Source organism: Miscanthus floridulus, chromosome 11 (genome assembly GCF_019320115.1).
Source record: "Miscanthus floridulus cultivar M001 chromosome 11, ASM1932011v1, whole genome shotgun sequence".
Classification (NCBI taxonomy): domain Eukaryota; kingdom Viridiplantae; phylum Streptophyta; class Magnoliopsida; order Poales; family Poaceae; genus Miscanthus; species Miscanthus floridulus.
In genome coordinates, this window is record NC_089590.1 from 36,594,983 (window position 1) to 36,615,100 (window position 20,118).

At 44.3% G+C, this 20,118-nt stretch overlaps 1 pseudogene; it reads right to left on the reverse strand.

The window, feature by feature from the left end:
• Nucleotides 1-5,833: 5,833 nt before the first annotated feature.
• LOC136494547 (protein NUCLEAR FUSION DEFECTIVE 4-like) overlaps nt 5,834-20,118 on the reverse strand; it is a 51,139-nt pseudogene continuing 36,854 nt past the window's right edge.

Genomic DNA, 20,118 nt, shown 5'->3' on the forward strand with positions numbered 1-20,118 from the left:
CGGTTAAGACACTTACTCGGATGATTCTGTGTCAAAGGGATCTCATAAGGAGGATTTGCCACGAAAACATGAGTATGACAACCATCTCCAAATACCGCATTGGGGGCAGATTGAGCATCAGGAACCGTAGGCGCAATCTGCACATGCAGGTAAGGTTCCAGAACAGGAGGGTCGATGTGTGCCTGATGATCCATTGCTGGGGTACCCATGAGGGATTGGATCAACTAACACCTGACGCACAACTACGTCCAAACATTGCAACTGGCTCTTCATAGCCGATCTCACATAGTTCTCCCACTGATCCGCACAACCAATTGAGATCATTCGCCTAAAGATGTTCGGAGGACAACCTAGGTGTAGTACACCATCAACTGCAATGTCATCATCTCCAAAGCAATGCAGCTCCTCCCGAGCCCTTGCAACCATGTCACTAAATGAAGGCCTATCATTGAATAGCACAGGCACGCTTTGCATGTCAAGAAACTCAACATATCCATAGCGATCGCTTTCAACCGTGCCTCCATGATATATGGTCACTAGGTTGTCCATCTATTTAAAAAACGTAACGAAACACATGTCCTTTAGTCCAAATTAGACGATAGATAGTACCTAACAAGTACTTTCTAACTACAAACTAAGTAATCAAGATAATAACTACGTATATATTTATAGTGTACTCACTAAATAGCTAGATCATATAAAGTTAACTACAAATATAACTACATATCTAAGTAGCTATCTAACTATATCTATTTACCAATGTATCTATGTTTCTATCTATCTACATATATATCTCACTAAATCAACTAACTGAGTCATCACAGTAACTAGTAAATAACAAACACAAACTAAATAGGTACATTGCATATTCATAATTTTTACCTTTCCGAGTCGACAGATAACGGGCGTAGGTCAAGGCGAAGATCCGGGCCCGCGGTGGCGCGGCCGACGACAGAGGTGGCGCGCGGCGGGCGCGGGGTGCCCGACGCTCCACGCGGCGAGTCCGGCTCGACGGGCGCGGGAGGCACGCTGGCAGTGGACGGTGGCAAGGCGGGGTGAGGTTGGCGGTGGAGGGGGGCAAGGTGGGACGAGGCCGAGGCCGTCGGTGGAGACCAAGGCGAGGCTAAGGCGAGGATGGCGGTGGAGGGCGTGGCGGCGCGGTGCTGCCGCCAACCATGGGCAACGGCGCGAGGGCACGGCGGCGCGGTGCGGGCTCGGGCTCGGGAGCAACAGCGGCGGCGCTACGCGGTGAGGGCGTGGGCTCGGCCGCTGGAGCAGCAGCGGTGGTGCGGCGCGGGCGCGGCGCAGCGTGGGCTCGGCGCGGGCGGGCGTAGGCGGGCGCAGCGTGGGCGCGGTGGCGGGCACGGCGGTGGAGCGGGCAAGGGCGGCGGCGACGGCGCGGGCAGGGGCGGCTTGGGTGAGAAAGGAAGAGGAAGAGGCGTGGGCCAGATAGATATTTCTGAGCTCGGCGCCAAGATCTACGATGCCGAGCTTGGCGCCATAGTGACTGGCGCCGAGCTCCCTGACAGGCCGCCCCACCGTGCCCGCCAGCTCGGCGCCAGAGACACTAGCGCCTAGCTCAGCGCCAGTCACTCTAGCGCCGAGCTAAGGGTCCATTTCCTGAATTCTTTCCGCCAGGGGTCTATTTGTGAGAAACTTTCAAAAAAGGGCCAAATAGTAAAAAAATCGGGTTAAAATGCAGTAAACTATTAGTTTGTTTAATAGTACATGAAAACAATTTGATTGTCTATACTTGTACAGCTCTTTGAATTTGTAATTTGAAAACAATTTGACTGTACAATTTCTAGCCTGCGAAAGAACATGATAAATTCAGCAGCAAGAAAGTCTATATACTTGTATAACGAGTGAAAATTAGCTAGCGTATCTCATCTTGTTTCCTAATCCTATTTGCATTTGCTAATCAAATTGAGAAGCAGAAGGGCTACGAAGATTCTAACTATATTAGATTACAGCACACAAAGGAAAGGGAATAGCAAGGTTCTTAGTAATGGATATATAACATGTTGTATGATCCTCAGAACATTAGAGAGGAAAAGAATTTTTACCCTGAACTGCAAGAATTGCAGCCATAAGATCTCATGAAGCAGGAAGTGGCAGTTGCAGGCTTGCAGCACGCTGGGCAGTGCAAGAGGCAGCCATGGCAGGGCGCAGTGGGGCGAGGTGCCAGTGGCACCGGCCCAGCGACTAGGCCCCCGACCATGCCAGCTGGGTGAGGCGGCCTCGACTACTAGCGCCGAGGCGAGGTGGCACCTACGCGGCTGCTACCCAGCGTGGGCACGGCCGGCTCCTCGACGCATGATGAGGCCGGTTCCACGGCGCATGCACGGCCGGCCCTGGACGCACGCAGCTCTATCATCGCGAGCCCGGTCTCGCCGCACCTGGAGCCCGCTGCCACGCCGGGAGCCCCTGTGGCGTCTGGAGCCCACTGCCTCACCAGCTCGTCGGTGGTAGGGACCTGCGCCGGTGGCTTGCGTGCCACCGCTTGCCGACGACCCATGGACAGCCGCACCCACGGGCTAGGAGCCACCGCCAGATCCCCGCCTCGCCGCTTGTCGCGAGGGGCCAGCTCACCGTCGTGCCAGTGCGTCGCGCCAGCTCATCGGTGACCGCGATTCAAGCCCGCTCTAGTGACCCTGCAAGCGAAGGTTGGAGTGGAGAGTAGGGGTGGGGGCGGCGGTCCGCGCGGAGGAGGCGAAGGGGAGAGGGGACGAGCATCGCCCATGAAGCTTTGTGATGGCTCCGAGGGCTTTCTTGAAAAAAAACTGAGAGGAGGCCTAGACTGTGGGTTGATTCGACTAAAGTCCGAGGTTTGTTTTGCAAAAAGACCAGGGCTCGCACGATCTGGGCCGATCCAATGGACGTGGCCACGCTGCCTGGCCCTCTTTTGGTAGCAGGATTCATATGGTAAGATTTGAAGATGATGTCTAGAACATCAACATGAATCGGAAGCAAAAGCTTGCTGGAGGTTGCAACGCCACCAGCTGACCAGCAAACCAATGATTGATCCAGTGGTGGATCTGAATTGCGAGTACTGCAGAAGGACGATCCGGCAGCATGATAATCAGCCTGTTCGTTTCATCATAAACGATCGTGGATTATTTACTGTTGGCTGGTTTGGTATGAGAGAAAAATATTGTTTCAGCTTATAATCCACGATCGTATACGAGCAAGCGAACGGGCTGAATAATACGAGCACAGAACAAATGGATCCGCAATTTCGACTGCTGCTAAAAGGCCTAAATGATTTGTGAACCAATAACATCAAAGCTTCGCATCTCACCACTGTCCATATGTATCTTGGCTAGGGATGAAAACAGATCGAATACGGACGGATATCACCGATATTACATTTGTTTTCATATTTCTGTTCGGATTCGGATTCAGATACGGATAGTGTCAACTATGTCGGATAGGATACGATTGGATATCGACATCATAAATATGCGATTTGAGTATTCGGATACGGATACGGTATCAGATGTTGGATATCCGGACTCAGATATGGACAGATCTCAACCCCTCTAAACGGATTCGGTTTTGAATACGGTCGGAAAATATCTGTACCATTTTCATCCCTAATCTTGGCAAAGGATAAGTAATGAACAAATGCTATCAATGGGTTTCATCCGCTGCACAAAATCTGCACTCTGTGTACCTCCATGCATGCCTACCACATTCAGGTATTCAGCAAGTCATCTCCATCTAAAGAACAGTACTTCTCATCAACAACCAAGTCCCTTGGCTTTATGGTGTACCGGTGTGGAGCACAGAAACGATCGACGGACATGGTAAGGCCAAGTAAAGACGTTCTGTGCCTATGGACCGGGAGTGGTGAAGGACGGACATGAGGCTTGGACCAAGGAACCAAGATGGCCGGAAGACTGACCGTGGGTGGTTGACACTTGGGGACATCAACAAGTAAGAGCACATGAGGAGGAGTAGACTGTGTTGACCAAGTCAAGACGGCGGTTGATCAAGTCAAGTGAAGGCGCAAGAGGACTTGGTGATCAGACGGTGGAGGATGATGGTGACATGTGTCGAGATCATGGAGGAGGCGTAGCGGATATGCTTCTCTAGGGGGTTTGGGGGTCTGGGGCTCAAAACCACCTATGGACAATTTTCGAGTTTGGGCCTCAAAATCCAATTGAAGTTCTGACGGGAACGCGAGGAGGACATGGTGTCATCATGAAGCTTGTATCAAGGTGAAGCAAAATCATGAAGAACCCATGGCCATCGGATGCTTGGATCTCAAGTTTGACCATTTTGCCCCTGGATTAAGTGGTTCAGCCAAAATATCTAAGGGCGTGTTAAGAGTTGTGTAATAGCTTTGTAAATAAGAGGTGGGCTGCTCCTAACCATCCCATCTCTCCCGTTGTCATTCTCTAGCTTTTCCCAGTCTCTACTTTCCTAGTTTACTGCTGTTGAGATCCACTGCGCGGGAGATTGATAGTCTTTGTGTGTTTATTAATCTTTCCTCTGTAAGAACTAGATTTGGTTGATCTTTCAGCAGTAAGCAATCATGTTTTCTGAGATTTGAGTCTATGTTCTTGCTTTGAGTTGGTTTTGGTTTATCTTCTCCGGTTCCCCTCCCTTCTCTGTTTCTTTAGATTTTGAGTTCCTATGGTTTTGGAGTTTGTTTTGAGGGTTTGGATATGTGCAAGGACCCTAGATGAACATATCGGTTAAGTGATTTTGTCAGATTCATCTCGAGCACAAAAATCTACCCTTGGGAGGAAATTTGAGAAAACCCCAACCTCTTTGATCGATTTTTAGATCTGCATCCATTCAGGAGCTTCTAGGTGTTGATCTCTTGGGAATACATCCACAACACCCATAGAAACATCCCTGTAAATTTTGAAGTCCATCGGAGTTCGTTTGAATCGTTTTTTTACTGTTGGGGGATTTTTCGCGGGATGCTAGAAACTGCTGAACCGGCCTAGCCGGATTGTGTTGCAGCAGTCTGGCGATGTTGCAGAACCGGACCAGCCATGTTGCGGAGTCGGCTTAGCTGATTTGACTTGCGGTGTTGCAATATTGGCTTGGCCGTGTTGCAAAGTCATCTTAGCCGTGTTGCAAAGCGGCCTAGCCAGATTTCTAGGGTTTGCAGCAACGTCTTGTGTGTTTTGGAGTTCTGTTGGTCCGTTTCAAGATCCGCTTGTTGCAAGGGTTTTCAGCCGTGCCCAGGAAGGTTCTTAACTCTCTAGTTACCCGTTGGCTTTGAGGGCTTTGAGTCTGACTCTTACTTTATCGTGGATGATATTGAGAGCTCGGTTTCAGGTTCCGGTGTTGCGTGTTGGTTTTCCGCTGTTGTGGTTTCTTGCTGTGTTCTTTGGTCTTCACCAAAAACATCTAGCCACCAGTTGACTCGAAGGCATCAATGTTGAGAGGTTTGGTGTTTCGTAGGGTGATTTTCGGACCGCAGCTATTTCGGAAGAAATTTTGAATTGACTCCCATTCAACTCCTCCTCTGGTCTCCTTTCTCGGTCCTTCGTTTTTTAATTAGTAGGAAATGATGTGTAAATATTTACTTGGAAGTGAATGAAAATAAGAAGAAACAATAGGGGAAAAAAGTAGCCTATGTGCCAATCTACTACTACAATTCCTCTTGGGCTAATTGGAGAATAGAGAGCAGTTGTAGATCTTTGCGGATCACCTCCCGAAACAGTGGTTCTTACAACGCAACTTTACAGATAGACTTAACTTTGTGTATATACAATCATATATGTAACTTTTTGGGTGGGGTGAAGAATATTAAGGCACATAAAACAGTAGCATGAGGATTTTCCTTCTTCTATCTATCTATATAAAAATTTCATGCGCGCACAGACCGATATAGATGACCGTAAACCCACTTGGTCCTGTGAACAATGATGAGGCTCAAGCCGGCTCCAATAATGCACAGCAATGACATAATCAGAGAGCTGACAAAGAAGCAAACAGACCCTTCACACCTAAGCGGTCCATCAGCAAAAAAACCTGCACTGTGAAGCAACCTTGGAGACGCCAATGCCATGAACTGACGACGTTGGTGAGCTTGTTTCTCAGCTTCATAATCATACAGGGTACTGGTAATAAGGCCTGAGAAGATAAGGGATCCTGTGGGGTTTGCTAGAGCGAGAAAATTGTACATTGCACCAAAGTGTTTTATGCCGAAAAGTTCAGAGACAGCAGCTGGCACAATGTCCCAATGAGCTCCATATCCGAGTCCAACCAGGAAGGTCCCGATATACATGGTTCCAGGCCAAGCCATAGCAAAGAGGAAATGTGCAGTAGCAATCAGGATCTGAGAAACTGCTAGTGCTATGTGCCTTGGATATGCATGTTGCCTGATTAAAAAGAAGAGATAGCTAGTCAGGATGAAAACAAATACACAGAAAAAAGTGACTGAAAGTGAATGGTATATAATCAAATCGTAATGTCTTAGCTTAGTGTTGATACCTGACGATGATCTCAGAGAAGTAGCCACCTCCAACACGACCAAGGAAGTCCCATATGCTCGTCAATGACACGAAGATATGCACATCTTTGAATCCAACAGCCTGGCTCATCTGACCCAGATTGTCCATCACTGTCAACCCTGATCCTGACCCAAGTAAAAATGACATCCAGATAAGCCAAAAATCAGCCTTCCCCAGTGCCTCCATCATGGTGAAGTTCTCCCCCAGGTGTGATCTCCTTTTCCTCCTTTCAGATGGAGGCAATGCTGCGTCAATGTCCCCAAACTTGTCTTCCACCTCACTTAAAATGGCCTGCGGTTCTTGTGAAATGCTTCCCTCTCCTGTCAATGGTTCAGATTCAGATAGGAGGGCCTCTCCAATCGGATACTCAGCTTTCGACATTAGCGTCAAGGTCACAGGGATCGCGATCGGCGAAACAAGAAGGACGAACAGAATCACAGTGAGAAAAACTACCATATCGTCAGACAGTTGCAGGAAATCTTGGACTAGCTTGACACCGGCAAGATACGAGGCGAGAAGCAGGCATATGGTGTAGATGAACACGAAGCTATTCTTGTCAGATGGACGCGCCTGTAGGTAACCTCCAACTGGCCTGATAACACATCATAGCAATGGCAACCAGCGATGGACCAACAGCGATCATCAAGGTAAGTGAAGCCTGGTCTGTTGTGTGCATTACTGTGTAGATTTGTGTCAGAATAGCGCTGGTTAGGCCCAGGAATCCTTTCAGGATGCCCACCATTGGGCCCCTGCTCCTCGGGAAGTTCTGGACGCATGTCACGAGCGAAGCTGTGTTGAAGTATGTGGCGCTGTTGTTTCCAACGAATATGAGAACGCACATCTGAATAACAAAACAATGAAGAATCATATGTTAGGTTCCATATATCTTTGCTTCGCTCATTTGAACGTGGTGAAATGAACACTTAAAAAACATTAAAGGTTTCCAATTTTGTAAGGAATCATGGATAGCGGTGGATTGTATTGCTCAAGTTTAATTATCAGAAGCTCATGCCTGTACCATTTTTTCCTCTCTTGATTTTCTAACGTGCAAACATGACAATTCAGAAGTAGATGGCTTCATTAAACAAAGCAAAAGCAAGCAAGGTATGAATTGGATGAATGATGTAAATCTCATCTAGGAAAACATAAATTTATTTAAAAGTAGTATCCAAGCTAACTCAGGGATAAAAAACCAGGGGAGATGCAAGGAATATGAAAACAAAACAGGATTTGCTGATTCTCTCCATCAAATCCTATGCTCAAGCGAACAGGACTCCAGCCAGTGGTTGGCGCTCGTAAGTCGTAAGTAGCACCCTAGCAGCCCCGGTTGGATCCCTCGTGGGGACGAATTGTTAGGCTAGGTTGAAAAATATCCCTCATTGACAACCTAAAGTTGGTTCTGTACTACCAGGGTTCAGGTGGTTTTGGTCCGATGAAGGCTGAGTTTTTTTTTTCTTTTTAATGAAATGTTGTGGTCAACGCCAAGGTCGCTCCAGCGCCGACAGCTCAGAGTAAGATTAAGAAACGTGTTTCTTTCGCTGATCCTCTGTCCTAAGGGAGCCCCCTGAAGTTGCATGTGAGAACATAAAGTCCCCCATTATTTTGCAAGATTCTATCATCCTGTCTACTTCATGTTGTCTGCCCACAGTTGACCCGATACTTGATGAATTTATGCTATGTGCCTCTCATGCAGCTGCACAGGAGAAGTACATGCGCCCCAACAGCATCAGGGCAGAGGAGATCAGGAAGGAACTGGAGCAGAACACGGTAGCAGCAAAGAACCTGAAGGCTACGGTCAACAAGGAGCTCGCACTGCACCTGACTGTAAGTCTCGACAAATCCCCTACAGTCCAGCAAGTTTCATCTCAGTCGACTAGAGTGTTGGGGTTGGGGTCCAATTATCATGAACAAGGGACGCACTCAAGAGAGGAAATAATTGCAACTAATGAAGTCGTCCCATCTGTTGAGGCAATCCCGGTCACTAGTCTTAGTTTAAATTTTGTCAATCTATCAGAAGTGACAGAAACCATTGAGCCCAATGTAGTTACAGAGGAATGTAACCAGCTCTTACCATCAGCTAATCCATCACCAAGAATAGGCCTGAACCAAGAACAGAATAGCGTGGGTTCAGATCACGTAGGGCAGCACACATCACAGGGCAGTCAAGACATAATTGACCCTATGGATGCGTTTTTGCATTCTGTCACAAACCATATTGAACAACCTTTGCTCCCAAATCCAGTACAGGTTGAGGCTAGCCAAATAGAACTATTAGAGGACGTTGCGATGTCCGATTTCACACAAAGAAAAAGTAGTCGGCTTGCCAATAAGACGAAATCTAGAGTTGGTAAAGACACTCTCACGGTAGCACAGGACCTACTCATTAAAAAGCTAGGAGATCTAACCCCACGGCAAGATGATGCCAGTGAAGTTAACATTGAAAGTTTTTCACAGCATCTCGACAACCCTCTCAACAAGGCAGAGATGGACACCATCCAGGAGAAGAAGACTGATTGAGCATGGCACCAAGCTGCGAAGAAGATGAGAGCGGCATGAGGCAAGGGGCCTTGGCCGCAGTAGGGCCGGTGTCTCCAAGGACAGCCCTATCTGCAAGGAGTAGCTTCATGCGAAGTTGGGCCCTGCGTGTGAAAGGTCTTAATGGCTAGAGGGGAGGAGGAGAATAGCCTATTAAAAATTTCTACAACAACACTTAACAAACCGGTTAGACAATTATGAGGCGAAGTAAGTGTTGCGCTAGCCTACTAAAATTGTAAGCCACCTATCACAATTCTAGTTTATATAGTTTCTATACACACAATAGCTATGTCACTACACTAAGTTGGTGCGCTCTCAAATGCTAACTAAAGAGCCACACTAATCAAACTAACAAGCTCTCACAACTAGCTATACTAAAGAGCTTGACAACTAATTCGCGGTAGTATAAAGAGAGTGAGCAAGATGATTATACCGTCGTGTCGAGGAAGAAGCCAATCAATCACAAGAATGAATACCAATAAAGACCAATCACCTCGGAATCAAATGATGACATAATGATTTTTTACCGAGGTTCACTTGCTTGCCGACAAGCTAGTCCTCGTTGTGGCGATTCACTCACTTGGAGGTTCACGCGCTAATTGGCATCACACGACAAACCCTCAATAGGGTGCTGTACAACCAACACAAGATAAGAATCACACAAGCCACGAGCAATTCACTAGAGTACCTTTTGGCTCTCCGCCATGAAAAAATCAAGAACCCCTCACAATCACCACGATCGGAGCCGGAGACAATCACCAACCTCTGCTCGACGATCCTCGCTGCTCTAAGCCGTCTAGGTGGTGGCAACCACCAAGAGTAACAAGCGAATCCCACAGCGAAACACGAACACCAAGTGTCTCTAGATGCAAACACTCAAGCAATGCACTTGGATTCTCTCCCAATCTCACAAAGATGATGAATCTATGATGAAGATGCGTGGGAGGGCTTTGGCTAAGCTCACAAGGTTGCTATGTCAATGCAAATGGCCAAGAGAGTGAGCTAGAGCCATCCATGTGGCTTAAATAGAAGCCCCCATGAAATAGAGCCGTTGTACTCCTTCACTGGACATAACTCGGGGTGACCGGACGCACCCTGCCAGCGTCCGGTCAACGGATGGCTGCCACGCCATCCCTCTCTTCAAATAATGAGCGCTCCATCCCAACAGTCAAGTGATGACCCGACGCAGCACAGTGCCACGACCGGACGCAGGACCCCAGCATCCGGTCACTTCTAGTAAGGTTCCAGCTACGACCGGACGCGTCAGTTCGATCATGACTGGACATAGGACCCTAGCGTCCGATCATTTCCAGTAAGCCTCCACTCATAACTGGACGCGTGCTCAACCGGACTCACCCAGCGTCTGGTCACTCACTGTCTCCTCTGTGCGCTACCACGTCAGCAGGACCGGGCGCACCATGCCAGCGTCCAATCATAAAGTGACCCAGCGTCCAGTCGAAGACCGACGCCAGCATCTTCACAACTTCCATTGATCGGACGCTCTAGTCTAGTTGAGACCAGCATCCAGTGCACTCTATGAAACCCTGTCTATTCTGTATAGGGCGCCGGTGGTACCATCGGACTGTCCGCACTCTACGGGCATAGACTCCGTCGGTGAAGTTTCTAACCCTTGCTCAAATATGCCAACCACCAAGTGTATCACCTTGTGCACATGTGTTAGCATATTTTCACAAATGTTTTTAAGGGTGTTAGCACTCCACTAGATCCTAAATGCATATGCAATGAGTTAGAGCATCTAGTGGCACTTTGATAAATCGTATTTCGATACGAGTTTCACCCCTCTTAATAGTACGGCTATCGATCCTAAATGTGATCATACTCACTAAGTGTCTCGATCACCAAAAACAAATTGGCTCCTACCACTTATATCTTTGTCTTGAGCCTTTTGTTTTTGTTTTTCTTCTTTTCAAGTCCAAGCACTTGATCATCACCATGGCATTGTCATCATTATGTCATGATCTTCATTTGCTTCACCACTTGGAATGTGCTACCTATCTCATAATCACTTGATAAACTGGGTTAGCACTTAGGGTTTCATCAATTCACCAAAACCAAACTAGAGCTTTCAATCTCTCCCTTTTTGGTAATTGATGACAACCCTTTCACAAAGATATGAATTAAAATTCAATTAAATCCATATTTCTTGTCCAAGCATATTTACTATGTGTAAAAGGATATGGATAAGTTTTATGAACCCCAAATGGTAGAAATTGCTCCCCCTATATATGTGCCAGGGGCGGATCCAACGGTGGGGCGAGGGGGGGGGGGCTCGTGCCCCCCTACCCATACCAGAGCAGTGGAACCCCTGTGGAGCCCTCATGAATTTTTAGGCAAAGTTCTATAGTGTAGGGAGGGCTGAGACTTAAGATCGAGCAACAGTGTTGTTCAGCCCCCCTGAACTATTTCCTGGATCCGCCGCTGATATGTGCTAAGAGTCTGGTTTGTAGCTTGCACATATGCTTAGGTAGGAAATATAGAAGACAAAGTCTACCAAATGATGCTAAGGTATAAAAGATGGATGTTTAAAGCGTGATATCAATCGGAGTGCACCATTATACCATCATTAGCACCATTAGTAACTAGACATACACAAAAACTAGAATACCCCGTGAGATCAACATTACAAGTAAAGGTCTTGTTTTCATAATATGATCATGAGTCTAGTTACTTAACATATGCATGCTAGTTTTTTATTTCATCATTCAAACCTACAACTAGCATACACCACACAAGCATGGATATTTGAAATTTTAAAACTTGTGCCATGCAAGCAAACATATGAAATGCACATTCAAATGCACCATACAAGTTTATAAGCTTGCTCCCCCTACTTGAGTGCTTAAAATTTTAATTGATCCCTTTCCTTTGTCATATCTCTCCCCCTATGTCAAATACTCCCCCTATCACTTATATCTTTGTTTCTCTCCCCCTTTGTCATCAATGACCACAAAGACTTAAATTATAGATAGGTTATGATTATCAATGTCAATCAATGGGATGAGGATCATTTTTCCAAATTTGGTTCAATCTAGAATACTTGCCAAAGACATTTAACTCGGTTTGATCTAAGGATAAGCTTTTTCACACCTCCAAATAAGGGTTATCTTGTACCATGTTGAGTTAAACACTTAGAGCTCATTTTCTAGATCAAATACTAGGTTTACAAGCCCACAAACATGTCATATGCTACTACTAAATCAAGTCAAGCATAGAAGCAATAGTGGTACCATACAAACATCAAATTTATTTGATTTTCATGAATGAGCCTATTAAATGTGATAGATGACTAGATGCACTAAACATGTCCTTAGCAGGGATGTATGTCATGCCAATCAACTTTTATCTTAGATTGCTCGAAGGAGAGGCATGTCATATAAATGAGGGTGCATCAACACATATTTGAGAAATACAATATGTTCAACTCATTCCTTAGCTTGCAAAACCTTTTCTCATCCAATGGCTTGGTGAATATATCGGCAAGTTGATCTTCGGTGCCTACACTCTCAATGCAAATGTCCCCTTTTTGTTGGTGATCTCTTATGAAATGGTGGCGGACATCAATATGCTTTATTCTTGCATGTTGAACTAGATTGTTGGTCAACTTGATTGCACTCTCATTGTCACATAGCAATGGCACTTTCTTGAACTTGATTCCAAAATCACTCAAAGTGGCCTTCATCCAAAGTATTTGTGCACAACAACTACTGGTGGATATGTATTCGGCTTCGGCGGTTGATAATTCAACACTATTTTGCTTCTTTGATGACCATGAAACAAGTGATCTTCCCAACAATTGATATGTGCCCGATGTGCTCTTTCTTTCAATCTTGCATCCCGCATAATCCGAGTCGGAGTAACCAACTAGCTCAAACTTTACTCCTTTGGTATACCACGAACCAACATTTTGTGTATGCTTTAAGTAACTTAATATTCTTTTTGTAGCCTTTAAATGACTTTCTCTTGGTGAGGCTTGAAATCTAGCACACATGCATACACTAAACATGTCATCCACCCTTGATGCGGTCACATAGAGTAGGCTTTCAATCATAGACCGATATAATTTTTGATCCACCATATTTCCACTTGCATCACTATCCAAGTTACCATTTGTTCCCATTGGTGTACTAATGGCTTTGCTATCACTCATGCCAAACTTCTTGATCATGTCCTTAATATACTTGTCTTGACTCACAAATGTACCATTCTTCAATTGCTTGATTTGAAGACCAAGAAAGTAACTTAACTCTCCAATCATGGACATCTCAAACTCATTATCCATCATCTTTCCAAATTCTTCACAAAAGTCTTGATTGGTTGATCCAAATATGATGTCATCAATATAGATTTGCTACATAAATAAATCTTTTCTAATCTTCTTGATGAAAAGAGTGATGTCAACCTTGTCCATCATGAACTCTTTAGAGAGTAGGAAGTCCCTCAATCTTTCATACCATGCTCTAGGTGCTTGCTTCAAGCTATACAATGTCTTCTTCAACTTGTACACATGGTCGGGCTTCTTGTCATCTTCAAAACCAGGAGGTTGCTCAACATATCTTCTTCATTGATGTAACCATTGAGAAATGCACCCTTAACATCTATTTGATAGAGCTTGATGTTGTGGGCATAAGCATAGGCTAGCAAGATTCTAATTACTTTCAATCTAGCAACCGAGGCATATGTTTTTCCAAAGTCAAGACCTTCAACTTGTGTATAGCCTTGTGCTACCAATCTTGATTTGTTCCTTACTACTATCCCATCTTGATCTTGCTTGTTTCTAAAGACCCATTTGGTTCCAATTACATTGTGTCCCTTTGGTCTCTCTACTAATTCCCACACTTGATTTCTTGTAAACTTATTCAATTCTTCATGCATAGCATTCACCCAATCAACATCCTTCAATGCTTCATCTATTTTCTTTGGTTCAATAGATGACACAAATGAGAAATGCTCATAAAATAAAGCCAATCTTGATCTAGTTTGCATACCTCTTGAAATATCACCAATGATACTGTCCAATGAATGATCCCTTGCAACATTGGTTGGTTGGTGGATTGGAACTTGATTACTTGTACTTGCTTGATCATTAGGTTGAGATGATGTACTAGCCACTTGATTTTGTTCATTGTCATGAGAGCCACTAGTATTAGCTTGATTTGTATCATCTTGCACATTTGAGTTAGAGAGCACTTGCACTTGATCATCTTCATCATCATTCACTTGCCTAGACCTCAATTCACCAACATCCATATTCTTCATGGCATTTAAAAGTTAAATACCTCTAACATCTTCCAAGTTCTCATTCTCTTCTTGTGAACCCTTGGTTTCATCAAATTCAACATCATGAACTTCCTCAAGAGTACCATTATCCAAATTCCAAACTCTATATGCTTTGCTTGTAGTGGAGTAACCAAGTAGGAATCATTCATCACATTTCTTGTCAAACTTGCCCAATCTAGTGCCTTTTTTTAAGATATAGCATTTGCAACCAAAGACCTGAAAATATGCAATGTTGGGCTTTCTACCATTCAAGAGCTCATATGGTGTCTTCTCTTTCAACGGGTGACAATAGAGGTGGTTGCTACAATAGCAAGCCATGTTGATAGCTTCGGCCCAAAAGGATTAACTCACATTGTACTCACTAAGCATAGACCTTGCCATATCAATAAGTGTTCTATTCTTCCTCTCAACAAGGCCATTTGATTGTGGAGTGTACTTGGCCGAGAATTGATGTCTAATTCTAAATTCATCACACAACTCATCAATTCTAGTATTCTTGAACTCACTACCATTGTCACTTTTAACTCTCTTGATGGTTGTTTCAAACTCATTGTGAATGCCCCTAACAAATGATTTAAATGTTGCAAACACATCACTTTTGTCCACTAGATAGAATATCCATGTGTATCTAGTATAATCATCCACTATCACAAAGTCATATTTGTTACCACCAATGCTAGTGTATTGAGTTGGCCTAAACAAATCCATGTGCAATAACTTAAATGCTTTACTAGTGCTCATCATGCTTTTCTTAGGATGAGTGTTTCCAACTTGTTTGCCGGCTTGACAAGAGCTACAAAGTTTATCCTTCTCAAACACAACATCTTTCAAGCCTCTAACCAAGTCATGCTTAACCAATCTATTCAATTGTTTTATTCCAACATGACCAAGCCTTCTATGCTATAACCAACCCATGCTAGTCTTAGTGAACAAACATGTAGATAATTTAGCTTCACTAGCATTGAAATCAACAAAGTACAGATTCTCATATATAAAGCCCTTGAAGATCAAGTTAGAGCCATCTACACTTATGATCTCTACATCATCTACCCCAAATATGCATTTGAATCTAAGATCACACAATTGAGCCACGGATAGCAAATTAAAGTTTAAGCTCTACTAGCAACACATTGGAAATACTCATGTCATTGGATATTGCAATCTTACCAAGCCCTTTGACCTTGCCTTTGCCATTGTCACCAAATGTGATACTATCATAACCATCATTGCCATTGGTGTTGATTGAGTTGAACATTCTTGCATCACCGGTCATGTGTTGAGTGCACGCACTATCAAAAACCCAATGCCTTCCTCCGGCTTTGTAATTGACCCGCAAAAGAAGATCAATTTCTTTTAGGTACCCAAACTTGCTTGGGTCCTTGAAGGTTAGTGACCAAAATCTTTGGCACCCAAATGGCTTTCTTCTTTGAGCCCATCCATGGTTTACCAATGAACTTAGCCTTTATACCATTTGCACCTTTGGTAAGCATATAGAAAGAATCAAGCTTAATGGAGGATACATTAGCATTTTTGCTCTTGTTGTTGCACTCATGCTCTTTATGACCAGCTTGCTTGCAACTAGTGCAAAACCGATCATTATTCTTCACAAAACTAGTCTTATGAGGAGCAAGGGCCACCTTGTCTTTCTTGGGGGTATAACCTAATCCCTCTTTGTAGAGAGAAGCTCTTTGGCTACCCAAGCACATAAGCAAGCGGTCCTCACCACCATAGGCCTTACCCAAGGTGTGAGTGAGCTTATTGACCTCCTTCTTGAGGTTCTCATTCTCAACCATTAGTGAGGCATTACAAGTGAAACCATCACTACTAGATGAGGTGAAAGTAGAAGTACTACAAGAAGGGTTAGCGGGAGGAACAATAATAGGCATAGATAATGATTCATCAATTATATTACAAGTTAATCCTACATTGCAAGTCTCAACATGCTGCTTTTTATTTTGCTCATCAAGCAAAGAGGAATGAGCTTTTTCAAGCTTCTTGTGAGCCTTGCCAAGCTTCTCATGGGCTTCCTCTAGCCTCTCATGAGATGCATTGAGCTCATCAAAGGCTTTCTTAAGGGCTTTTAGTTCCTTACGCAAGCTTTTGCATTCCCTTCTCTTAATGCCAAAGTATTCTTTAACATCTTCTAGCATGTCAAATAGTTCATCCTTAGTAGGTTCATAATCATCACTATCACTTTTATTTTCATTTTTATTATCATGTTCCTTATAACTTTCATCATCACAAATTTGTACCTTAGTGGCCTTAGCCATGAAGCATGATGGAGTGTCAAAGAGAGAGGGCTTCTCATTGATAGCAATGCTTGCAAGTGTCTTCTTCTTGGTGGTCTTGTTATCATCACTATCATCATCATCACTTGAGGAATCATCACTATCCCAAGTGACCACATATGAACCACCCTTCTTCTTCTTGAAGGTCATCTTGTCCTTCTTCTCTTTCTTTTCCTTCTTGTCCTTCTTCTTGTTTTTCTTGTCATCATCTTTGTCGCTATTGTATGGGCATTGAGCAACAAGATGATCTTTGCTTCCACAATTGAAGCACCTTCTTGACTCTTCCTTGTTCTTGGATGAAGACTTTTTTCTTCTAGAATGGTAGCCCTTCTTCATCATGAACTTGCCAAATCTTTTAACAAAGAGAGCCATCTTTTCATCATCATCCCATGAACCATCATCTTCACTTGATAATTCTTGCTTTGCCTTGCCCTTGGATGATGTGGCCTTGAATGCCACACTCTTCTTCTTCTCATCCTTCTTCTCATCTTTCTTCTCCTTCTTTTCTTCCTTCTCATCATCATCTCTATATGTATCATCAGTCATTATATCTCCTAACACTTGGTTTGGTGTCATAGTGTCCAAACCACTCCTTACTAGAATAGTGACCAATATGCCAAATCTTGAAGGTAAGCATCTCAAGAACTTATGGAAGAAGTCCTTGTCCTTCACCTCTTCTCAAGTGCTTTGAGATCATTGACAAGCACTTGAAGCCTATGAAACATCTCCGACACACTTTCTTCCTCCATCTTGAAACTTGTAAACTTCTCCTTAATAATGTATGCCTTTGCACCCTTCACAGCTTGAGTGCCCTCAAATGATTCCTCCAATTTCTTCCATGCCTCATGAGCTCTCTCAATGTTCTTGATTTGCTCAAAAATTCTCTCATCCAAAGCATCATGGATGGCACTAAGAGCAATGTCATTATTTTGGAGTAGTATTTCTTTGGTGACAGTGGGAACCTCTTTATTATCAATTTTAATCTTTATCTCTACCACCTTCCAAACCTTTCTATCGATTGACTTGATATAAGTTGTCATCTTAGCCTTCCAATAGGGATAATTTGAGCCATCAAATTAGGGTGGCTTCTTGGTGTTGTTGATTTGAGCCGTTTTTACACCGAAGGTTGTTAAGCCTCAAATCACGGTGACCTCGGCTCTGATACCACTTGAATGGTCCTAATGGATAGAGGGGGGGGGGTGAATAGCCTATTAAAAATTTCTACAACAATACTTAGCAAACCGGTTAGACAATTATGAGGCGAAGCAAGTATTGTGCTAGCCTACTAAAATTGCAAGCCACCTACCATAATTCTAGTTTATATAGTTTCTATACACACAATCGCTATGTCACTACACTAAGTTAGTGAGCTCTCAAATGCTAACTAAAGAGCCACACTAACCAAACTAACAAGCTCTGACAACTAGCTACATTAAAGAGCTTGACAACTAGTTTGCGATAATGTAAAGAGAGTGAACAAGATGGTTATACTGCCATGTCGAGGAAGGAGCCAATCAATCACAAGAATGAATACAAAAAAAGACCAATCACCTCGGAATCAAATGATGACACAATGATTTTTTACCAAGGTTCACTTGCTTGCCGGCAAGCTAGTCCTCGTTGTGGTGATTCACTCACTTGGAGGTTCACGCGCTAATTGGCATCACACGCCAAACCCTCAATAGGGTGCCGCACAACCAACACAAGATGAGGATCACACAATCCACGAGCAATTCACTAGAGTACATTTTAGCTCTCCGCCGAGGAAAGGTCAAGAACCCCTCACAATCACCATGATCGGAGCCAGACACAATCACCAACCTCCGCTCAACGATCCTCGCTGCTCTAAGCCACCTAGGTGGCGGCAACCACCAAGAGTAACAAGCAAATCCTGCAGCGAAACATGAACACCAAGTGCCTCTAGATGCAAACACTCAAGCAATGCACTTGGATTCTCTCTCAATCTCATAAAGATGATGAATCTATGATGGAGATGAGTAGGAGGGCTTTGGCTAAGCTCACAAGATTGCTATGTCAATGCAAATGGCCAAGAGAGTGAGCTAGAGACGGCCATGGGGCTTAAATAGAAGCCCCCATGAAATAGAGTCGTTGTACCCCTTCACTAGGCACAACTTGGGGTGACCGAACGCACCCTGCCAGCATCCGATCAACGAATGGCTGCCATGCCATCCCTCTCTTCAAATACTGAGTGCCCGATCCCAATGGTCAAGTGTTGACTGGATGTAGCCCAGTGCCATGACCGGACATAGGACCCCAGCTACGTTCGGTCACTTCCAGTAAGGTTCTAGCTACGACCGGACATGTCAGTTCTATCATGACCGAACGCAGGACCCCAACGTCCGGTCATTTCTAGTAAGCCTCCACTCATGACCGGACGCGTGCTCGACCAGACTCACTCAGCGTTTGGTCACTCACTATCTCCTCTATGCGCTACCATGTCAGTAGGACCAGACACACCCCGCCAGCGTCCGATCACAAAGTGACCTAGCGTCCGGTTGAAGACCAACGCCAGCATCTTCACAGCTTCCATTGACCGGATGCTCCGGTCTAGTTGAGACCAGCGTCCAGTGCACTCTGTGAAACCCTGTCTATTCTGTATAGGGCACCGGTGGTACCGTCGGACTATTCGCACTCTATGGGCGGAGACTTCGTCGGTAAAGTTTCTAACCCTTGCTTAAATGTGCCAACCACCAAGTGTATCACCTTGTGCACATGTGTTAGCATATTTTCATAAATGTTTTCAAGGGTGTTAGCACTCCACTAGATCCTAAATGTATATGCAATGAGTTAGAGCATCTAGTGGCACTTTGATAATTGCATTTCGATACGAGTTTCACCCCTCTTAATAGTACGGCTATCGATCCTAAATGTGATCACACTCACTAAGTGTCTCGATCACTAAAAACAAATTGGCTCCTACCACTTATACCTTTGCCTTGAGCCTTTTGTTTTTCTCTTTCATCTTTTTAAGTCCAAGCACTTGATCATCACCATGGCATCACCATCATCATGTCATGATCTTCATTTGCTTCACCACTTGGAATGTGCTACCTATCTCATGATCACTTGATAAACTAGGTTAGCACTTAGGGTTTCATCAATTCACCAAAACCAAACTAGAGCTTTCAGCGTGGCCATCATGGGATATCAATGCCCATGTATCTTGATGATTTAGGACCTTTCATGCCTGCTGGCCATGTTGCCTTCGGCATTAGACTTATTCAGACTTGCGATTTGGGTGTGGGAATTGTTGGGGCCTACTGGCTTTGTTGCCTTTGGCCAACCTTGAACACTATAAGGGACCTGCTGGTGGTGTTGCCTTCAGTCCTGTAACACCTTGGTGTTAAGCATGCATTAACATTTTGAAAATCATGAGCATAATCATTATTATGCATCCATAAGCATGACATGAAATATAGAATTGAAACATACTAATGAAACATGTATGTTGCATAGTTTTGTTTTAATAGATTAGATGCTATGTTTGTTTTGCCATG